Genomic DNA, 7,495 nt, shown 5'->3' with positions numbered 1-7,495 from the left:
CAGGGGGCAGCAGCCACATCGCATGGTGGCTGGGAGCCAGAACCCAGTTGGAGTGACCTGCAGAGCATAGGAGCAGGGAGAAAACTCTTGGGGCTGGTTCTGGGGTATCTTCTCCCCGGCTATAGTTTGAAACTCCCTGCCCTGTGGGGTGTTCCCATCCTGGCCCAGGCAGGAGCCATGGCTGGTCAGCAGGGTCTGGGAGTCAGAAGTGAGTTATTCCTGGCAGGCAGGGGGCAGTGGCAAGCAGAGAGCGGGTGGACTCCACAAGAGGGAGGAAAACCACCTCCTATGGGAGACCCGGCTGCTGGAGGAGACTTTTCCCCTTAATCCCTCACCAGCCGCAGTGCCGCGGGCAGGGACTCTGAGCAGCCCCAGCCAAGGGCGAGGCCAGGGGTTCCTCTGAGCCTCATTTGGTGCTAACTCTGCAGAACCCAGCCTGGATTGCTGCCTGCCCCCTGCAAGTGGCAGCTCCAAGAGCCTCTGCACGCACGGAGCAGCTGACACCACCCCAACCCCCCACCCCACCCCACCCCAGCCCCAGCTATGCTTATGGGGATATGAAATTCTACCTCTGAGGCTCCCTGCCTTCAACAGCTGATCATGCCCCAAAGGGCTGCACCAGAGCTGAGGAAACAGAGCCAGGTGCTGAGGAAACACATTCCAGGGCTGGAGTGTGCAGTCCAACCCCTCCCCCGCATCACGGGCATTCGTTCTGTCAGAGGCTGACCCTGCCAGCTGCTCACTAGGCAGAACCCAGCCAGGTGCTGAGCAGACTCTCCTAGGCCTGGTGCTTAAATACCTGGAGAGGCTGCAGTCAGCCCAAGAAGGGTGGGCAGGGGGTGGTGTAGAGTCTCAGGCTGAACTGCAGGCCGCAAGCAGACCCAGCGTCACTTCTCACGGCCCCAATCCACTGAGCAAGAGGGGAATAAGGCTGCTGCAGCCAGAATTTTCTTCACTCCAGTAAACTCCTCTCCCCACATTTCCTGACACCCTCCCTATTTACAACCAATGCCGTTGGCTGCTTTTTAAAGATAAGTGCATGTTGCAAACTCATGTTTTGTTATCCATTTCCTTCTTTGCAGACAAAGATTCCGGCGGAGAGAAATTCCGGCATAGTTCTTCCCGCAGGTCTAGCTACTTAGATGCTTTGCTCACACAGGCAGGCTGATCATATGGGCTGGACCACGCTGCTGTGTGGATGAGGGAAGCCTATGGAAGGTGGGGTGTAAAACAGCAGCTGACGTAGCCTAGATGGGCGCATACTCACTGAAGATGCTCAGACCAAACTTGGGTCAGGGAGCAATGCTGAAACAGTCCAGCAGAGGGAGCCACCGCAGGAATAATAGACAGGCTGCCAGTAGATGTCCCCATGTAGGCAAGAGAGCACTTGCACAGACCTGTGAGAAAGCAGGAGGATACCCAGGGTACTGCCTTGCAGAGTTCCAGAAGGGAGGAGTCTCTTTCTCACCAAGATCTACCCGAGCTCTGATCTCTAGGGCAGGAGCCTTTTATTTGGCTCCACAGGCTTCACTCATACACCTGCCAACCAAGCAAGGCTTTCGAGCTCAGTTTGCACCATACAGAATGAACAGGTGGTCAGACTCACTCACCTCTAGGGTGCCCTTTTTGTATGTCTAGGACTTTTCCATCTTCTCCTCCTCCACTGAGGGGAAGAGGATGGAAGCTCCAGCTCTTGAATTGGGCTATTAGGGACACACACTGATCACCAGTGACTTATTAGGGAACTAAATAGGGAACCCGGGAGACAAGGGTATTTCCCCGACCTGCCTATGGTGGAGAAACATTAAGATTCAGGTCCCAGGAGTCCAGAACCTCTTAAGTTTGCCCTCTGCAATCCGTTATCTCTGGATGGAGCCTAACAGAAAAACAAGGGATTAGTGGCCAAGGGCACAGAGGGCTGCCACGTATACCCTCCGGGAACCAAGGCTCAGGAGAAAAGGCTAGTGGCATGCCAAGCAGAAGCAGTCAGGCTTGGCCTTCTCTGGCCCCTCAACAAATCTTCCCCAGAACCTCTGAGCTACATGCAGGCTACCCGGAGGGTATCGCTCAGTGAGAATTCACCTCTGGCAGGCAGCCCTATCAAGAGGGGGCGGGATCAAAATTACATGAGCCCAGGATGAGCTTCCTCTCTTGGACAGTAGAGCTGGGCAACCTGCTGCAGAGGCAAACGCTGCAAATCCAAAAAACATCATCATCATGTTCAGCCTCACCTCCACGAGCAGACGCCTGGCATGTAATCAAGGCTCCATTTTGACCTCATCCAAAACCTGAAATCAAACTCTTACCTTCTCAACATTAAAGACAGTGATAGATGCCCTTGTTTTGTAAACAGGCAGAGAACTTGGGCGGAAACAGGCACTCAAATACTGCACTGATGGGGGCCTTATAAAGATGTAGACAGATGATAAGTAGCATCTTTATATAGGAGATCCTTGAACAATGCACCAAGATATTGGACTCAAAGCAAGAACAAACTTCTCTTGTTCACCTCTCAGTAGGAGAGCTCAGGGAAGAGAAGAGTGAAGCCACAGCTCGTATCGAATCTGCTCTTCAGCAGACTACACGCTGCACATCAGACGTACAGCAGCGGTGTTGGTGAATTAATCTAGTACAGTGGTTCCCAAACTGGGGTTCGCGAAATGTTACAGGTTGTCCGTGGGGAACAAATTCCCTAACGGCGGACAGAGCTGTCCCTAGGGACCCCGGGCAGCATGGGGCCAGCAGCCCGGAGCCCCTGGATGTCCAAGAGCGAAGCAGATCAAAGCAAGCATCTCTATCACACTGAGATTTAAACTTCAAAACTCCTTATAGAAAATGCAAAGGGAGGTGGATATTTTTTCCTGTTTTTAAAATTAAATAGGCAGCTAATATTGTTTTTAAAATGATTAGGAAGAACAAGTTTAAGCTTTGTTGTAACGTGCGTTGTTTGTCCGGACTGCTCAAGACCTGAATGCTTGTGTAGAAGAAACTCTAAGTTGACTTCTTAAATACCTTCATCAAGGAGTATCAGGTGTGAAACAGCATGAAACATAGGAGCCTTGTCTTATAACAGACTTATTCAAAGTGATACAAGCTTCGAAAGTAAGATCTTGGAAGAGTGTTGCCGTTTTCATAATGTAATAAAATACTGTAATGATAAATAATAATTAATAATAAAGTGTGTAATAAGCTTGTCATCAAAACAAATTTTATATTTCCCAGATTACTGTTTTTATAATTTATACTCAGGTAAAGGAGAAACTCCCTGGAAATATTTATTTTGAGGAAGGGGTTCGCGAGACTTGACATTTTAGTGAAAGGGGTTTTGTCATAACTATAAAGGGAAGGGTAACAGCCCTCCTGTGTACAATATATAAAATCCCTCCTGGCCAGAGACTCCAAAATCCTTTTACCTGTAAAGGGTTAAGAAGCTCAGGTAACCTGGTTGACACCTGACCCAAAGGATCAATAAGGGGACAAGATACTTTCAAATCTTGGTGGGGGAAAGGCTTTTGTTTGTGCTCTTTGTTTTTGGGGGGAGTTCGCTCTTGGGACTAAGAGGGACCAGACATCAATCTATGCTCTCCAAATCTTTCTGAACAAGTCTCTCATATTTCAAACTTGTAAGTACAGCCAGGCAAGGCGTGTTAGTTTTATCTTTGTTTTCCCAACTAGTAAATGTACCTTTTGCTAAGGTGTTTACCTCTGTTTGCTGTAACTTTGAACCTAAAGCTAGAGGGGGTTCCTCTGGGCTCTTTAAGTTTGATTACCCTGTAAAGTTATTTTCCATCCTGAGTTAACAGAGATGATTTAGACCTTTTTCTTTAATTAAAAGCCTTTTTTAATAACCTGATTGATTTTTCCTTGTTTTTAGATCCAAGGGGATTGGATCTGGATCCACCAGGAGTTGGTGGGAGAAAGGAGGGGGGGGTTAATTTCTCCTTGTTTTAAGATCCAAGGGGTTGGATCTATGTTCACCAGGGAGTTGGTGGAAGAGTCTCTCAAGGCTACCCAGGGAAGGGAGTTAGCCCATTGGGAGTGGTGGCAGGGGACCAGATCTAAGCTGGTAGTTAAGCTTAGAAGTTTTCATGCAGACCCTCACATCTGTACCCTAAAGATCAGAGTGGGGAAGGAGCCTTGACAGGTTCACAGGTTGTTAAAGTTTGGGAACCACTGATCTAGAATGAGAATACAGTATCTGCACCATCTGGGTCCAAAATAGGGTAAATGCACACAAGGCAGACTTTTAATAATGCTTGGACAATACAAAGCCAACTCCCTCCTCTATGCAAGTTCTGCTGGTTGGATGTGAAGATACGAGGGTGGGGTTGCAGTCATGGAGGTGATGTTGTATAAATATGCTCCTGGAAGACCAATAGACTGCTTCTACTACACAGCCACTTCCTAGGGGAATCCAAAGAGACTAGGTTTCATTTGGGACACCTTCCAGAAAACAGCTTAGGAGAGAGGTGCTACAGCTGCCTTGGGAACATATACTTCCAACAGATTCTCTACCACCCAACTGGGAAAAGTCTCCATGTGTGTCAAAGACAGGACTGCTTACGGGCTGAAAGGTCAAATTCCTGGAAGCTGAGAGTGAGAAGTTTTAAATCACCCTATGGTGAAACTCCTCTGATTACCAGACAATGCCAGGATTCATTGCCTCAAGTACCATGTCACTAATCCAGCATGCCAGGGACATCCCAGAGTGCAAAGGCAAACACGGTGGTTTACGAGCAGCTGTTTTGCTTGACCTAGATACAGAAATCTGGTTTTGCCTGGGAGGGGAAGGAACAACAGATTATTTAGAACTTTTGACAGCGCTGCAGCTTTAAGCACCAGAGAAGCAAATGCTTCCTCAGATTTTCAGCCTTCAGTAAGATGTGGCAGCCCTTACAGAAACAAGCAAGAAACTGCCTGGAGACACAGAATGGCTACCCTGAAGTCACAAACCTTTGCTGACCTGTCACCAACTGCTGGCGAAGGAAGCTGCACACACTGCAGTGCTCCTGGTCTGGCCACACAAACACGCTTGGCAGCGTCACTGAGTCAAGACAGCACTCACCAGATCTTCTGGCTCCCTTGAAAGTACTCCAACGGCCCAGCTTGACAGACATGCATGTGGGGCAGTGGGCTGCACTTCCACACGCATCTTTTGGGGATTTTTTTTTTAAAGCTGCAGTTCCAAAGGAATGTTTTGGGGGAAGTTCTGGGTTATACAGGCAGTCAGAGAAGCTTCTAAGGCCAGAAGGGATCATTGTGCTCTATGACCCTTGCTAGCTGGCATCCCTAAATTCAGAGTGCAAAAGGGGTGACTTCAAAGGGAGGCTCAAAGCACTGTTGAAAACCGGACAGGCTATCCAGTAACTTAGAGCACCTTCAGACATTGCCACTATTTGCATCTCTCGGGTCCCCCGATTCGTTATTAATAGACTTACAGTCTGTATTCAGTGCTCCTTAGCTTATGGCTTTGGATACCCAATGACAGCTGGTTGAGCTTTTCTGGTAGTTCTACCTGTGTATTTATACAACACAATTACCTCATGGGGCTTCCTCACCCAACGGGAAGAGACAGAAAGCAGGGAGGCAAAACTATTAAACTCTTCCACAAAATACTGAGCCATATAAAGTGCAATGTTACCATTTAGGCTAAAAAAATGCAACGTTCACGTCAAGGGGGCTGGGAGTTTAGTGGCCCTAAACACCACGACTGTGTTTGTGATAGACCTCAATCTCCAAGCACTGGATGTAGGCAAAGGGAGTGCTGAAGACAGCTCTAAATCAAAAAAGAATCAGGCTAAAGAGAACTGTTAATTTGTTAAGGAACCAAAAAGGATTGATTTGTTATTTAACAGCCCTGCTGCTAACAAGACGGAGGGATAGATTTTTTTTTTTGACATTTCCACTGGCTGGTAAATTGTATTACCGCGTTTCCCAGAATGACTCAAGGGATTTGGGGGGGACGGGGGCAACCTCCCAACTCCAGTGGAAGAGGTGGCTAATTATTAGCTCTCGACCACCACAGAATGTTGCAACTGCTACAAAATAAAAAGAGTTTATAACCTCTGAACAGGAACTGGGAATTGCTTACAAATTAGTATCTGGAATCCAGAGGCGATACCCTTACATTTATCTGCTAGGGTAAGTCAAACATTGGTCATTTGTGAGGGTCCTAAACAGAGATCAAACTTTCAGGTCTACTACTATCTTCTCCCACCACCTCTACTTCTGTTTTTATTAAAGGAGTGATTCCATCAGATGCATCTTCCTCCCTTTCCTCAGGAGAGTGTGTGTCAAAATCTCATTGTGTATGATCAAGAAGGAAGAAAAATCTGTACACAATGATTAGCCCTGATATTTTAATGGAAATACTGCACTACAGTCAAGTTTACATTTGTATAGAAATCATCACATGGATAGGTGGCCAAGGATCACATTACAGAATACAAAAAGCAATTTAAAGTAAAAAGAAATCTTGCTATTGTACAGTCTGGGATCAGAGCATGGAGCTCAGAAGTCAGACATCGAGAGGGATGAAAGCTTGTCGGAGAAAAACAGAGTTCTCATTCTTTTGTTTAGGTACAGCAAGTCAGATGCTTTATTAACTCTCACAATTGTGCAGAGGGAGAGAGCTAAGCAGGTCTCTCTCAGGTAACTAATTACAGCAAGCATTTATACCTTTCATTACAGAACTAATGAGGGACAGCTGCATTTTGTTTATACATAGGCCATCTTGATATCTTATTTCCTCACTTGTTTTGACTCTAGTCAACATACAATATTTTCTATACCTTATCTATACAAGGTCACAACGACTTCACACACAGTTCTTTCCCACCCGCCTCACACAATCCTCGCTTCTACAAATCTCGCGTTATTAGGGTTACAGTTAGCCTGACTCTTGCTAACGAGCTGTCATGCATTGCAGTTCCTTTCTGTCAGTTCTTTCTCTGCTTCCACAACCTGTAGGTGAAAACCCTGCTGCAGGAGGAGATCGCCTTGTGTTTTACTGGGTTTTTTTCCTGGGTACCTTGAACAGCAGGAATCCCGCCATGTTAATCCCATTCCGCTCAAATAACATGCAGGCACAGACTCTTGGACAAAACACCCACAAAGCAGCAGCAGCTATTACTTCCAAGCTGGTAAAGTCTAAATCATCCTGACTTCCACTTCCAGATCAGCTTTAACATATATTAAAAAGAAACACCTGAGGGTGGGGTGAGGCACAGGGGAGCGTGTGTAAAACCTTTGAAATGGAAGAGGACACAATAAAACCCCTTTCTTGTCTGAACACAGCAAAAGGAGGAGAAACGGGACAGGTAACTTATTGCTGGCAAACTCTGAAAACTCCCCCGTGGGCTCTTTACTCTCTTTTCCTCTTTCCATAGGAGGCTCCCATCCATCACAATGGCTGGAATTACTCTCTGTGCATTGGCTGCCAATGACTAGTGACCCTTATAGGCCGTGCATTTTCACTACTCTGCTCTCCCAGCTG

Source organism: Malaclemys terrapin, chromosome 12, assembly GCF_027887155.1.
Source record: "Malaclemys terrapin pileata isolate rMalTer1 chromosome 12, rMalTer1.hap1, whole genome shotgun sequence".
Taxonomy (NCBI): Eukaryota; Metazoa; Chordata; order Testudines; family Emydidae; genus Malaclemys; species Malaclemys terrapin.
This window is presented reverse-complemented; position numbering follows the sequence as displayed.